Below are 2,480 nucleotides of genomic sequence, written 5' to 3'. Positions count from 1 at the left end.
TCTCTGTCTCTCTCTGTCTGTCTAGCGAACGCACGTGCCCTATAGCAAAAACCTCTCAAAAAAAGAAAAAAAAAGAATTTAAAATATAGTGACAAAGCTAACAGAAATGCAAGAGAAGAGAGACAATAAACTCCAGAAGGTGCAAGAGTAAAAGATGTGTTCCAGGTGAAGAGGTTCCTGCACTATCTAAAAGAAAAGATCATAAAAAAGAATCAAACAGAATTGTTAGAGACGAAGGCTGTAATACAGGAAATCAAAACCTCCCTTGAAAATATCCAAAGCAGATTAGATCATGCAGAAGACTAAGTCTCAAAAAATAATAATAAAAGATCAAATCTCAGATGTAGAAATTTCTGACCTAGAAAAAAAAATCACCAAAAAGACTAAGAAAATAACCCCCCCAAAATGAGACTAACATACAAGTAATACTAGATATCATTAAACGCCTAAACATAACGGATCATTGGTATCCCAGAAGGTGAAGAAACGAATAAGGCATTGATAATCTATTCCATGAAATCCTGCAAGAAAACTTTCCAAATCTAGAGGGGCACTCGAATATCCAGACCCAAGAAATACAAAAGACCCCACATAGATTCAACCCAAGATCATCTTCCCCAAGGCACATCATAGCCAGATTGAGCAAAACCACAGACTGTCCTGACCTGGGGGGACAGCCGAACAGGTTTTCTGAGTGAAGGAGTGAGAGCCGGGACAAGCGGCGTAGTGTTACAGCACGGAGACGACAGTGTCGTCTGTTTATTGTGGGCAGCACGGTACAGCACAGAGACGACGCAGTGTCGCGTCATCTACTGTGAGCAGCACGGAGACGACGCGGTGTCACAGCTCTTCAGGGTCGTCTGGAGACGATGTAGTGTTACAGCTCTTCAGGGTCTCCCAAGTCGTCTGGAGACAATGCAGTGTCAGCTCTTTAGGATTTTCAGGGTCGTCTGGAGACTGGGCGGTGTTTTAGCTCTTCAGGCTCTTCAGTTGTCTTTTTGGTTGTCGTCATCGTCTCGGTCGTCGTCGTCTGTCTACTGTGGGCCAGGCATCGTGGTTATATACACTCTGGTGGGTTGTAAACGGTGGGCTGTGATTGGTTGTAAACGGTAGACTGTGATTGGTTGTAAACGGTGGGCCTTGATTGGTTGTTAATGGTGGGTTATGATTGGTTGCTTTTGGACCAATCATGAGGTGCTAGATATGCAAATTTGAGGGATTTTAGTGGCCAATCAGAGCAAGGTTTCGAAGGTCAGGTTTTTGGAAGGGAACCAATCATGGTAATTGTTTGCTCTCTGAGAAACCTCGGCAGACTCGCTGGTGCGCAGCTTCCCACATATCCCCCCTCTCTGTTTTAATTTGAGAGATGAGGAAAAGGCCTGGGGGAATCGTGCCTGTCTTACGTTGGAGTCATTTATGGAACCATATGTCCATTTTTACCCGTTATTGGAGAGTCCCATAGCTATGATGGGCTTCCTGTCTTAGGTGGAAGGACTGAACAGTTATTGGGTTTATTAGACTCTCTTACCCGTCTTTGGCTAACCGATTTAGCACCTCAGGCGAGACCAGTATAGGGGTGTTGGTCTTCCATAAGTGAGTCAATTTGTTGTTTGAGGAATGGCATGTGCTTATTAAATACAACAGGTCTCAGTGAGCAAACAATTAAAAAGGCAATGAATGGGCCAAACAGGGGGAGTAGGAAAGGGAGGAGACCGTTTTAGCAGACCATCAGCAATGTTGTTGGAGAGATTTTTGGAGTTGATGTATCTTGTCACGAGCGATGCTGGACTTGTTGGCATAAAAGTAGCAGCGTTTTTGTAAAACAAGACAGAGACCCCCCTGTTTTGATCTAAACCTCGTCTATTTTGAAGAACCATCTCAGCTGGGGAAATCTAGTTGATCTGAGATAAGACCCTCAGTGACTTGGCGTAATAACCCAAGCCAGTGGAGCCAGCAGCTGTAGCTGCAGTTAGGGGAACATAAAGGCTGAGAGTTTTGAGATTTAAGAAGTATAGCTTGGGCTAATGTTTGCCAATCAGACGATGTAAGCCAGCCCTCGGTGATAGCTTTAACTATAGCTAAGGTATATGGAGCAGTAGCTCCGTATTGGGCGACTGCCGCCTTAATCTCTTTTACCATAAACCTGCTGTGACGACGCCAAACCTGTCCTTGGGGATTTGTAGTTTTTATAACAGGGAATGTCTCAAAGTCTGTCATATGTGATCCCTGAACTAGTTTTGTTTCTTTGTCTGTATTGGTTTTTAGTTTCTCTAATGGTGATATAAAAGGTATTTGTATGGATGATATTAAACCCACAATGTAGAAAATGCTATATGCTATGTAGACTCTTTTGCTATATCTCTGCATCAGTAACAACACAAACACATGCAGTGGAATAAGGTTGATGATAAACACATAATTATCCCAAGCAGAGACCATATAGAAATATGATAAACAGCAGCACATTGTCCAAAAAACTG

The sequence above is a fragment of the Tupaia chinensis genome, unplaced genomic scaffold (assembly GCF_000334495.1).
Source record: "Tupaia chinensis unplaced genomic scaffold, TupChi_1.0 Scaffold141247_1, whole genome shotgun sequence".
NCBI classification, from domain to species: domain Eukaryota; kingdom Metazoa; phylum Chordata; class Mammalia; order Scandentia; family Tupaiidae; genus Tupaia; species Tupaia belangeri.
The sequence above is the reverse complement of the archived record's forward strand: the minus strand, read 5'-3'. Positions refer to the sequence as shown.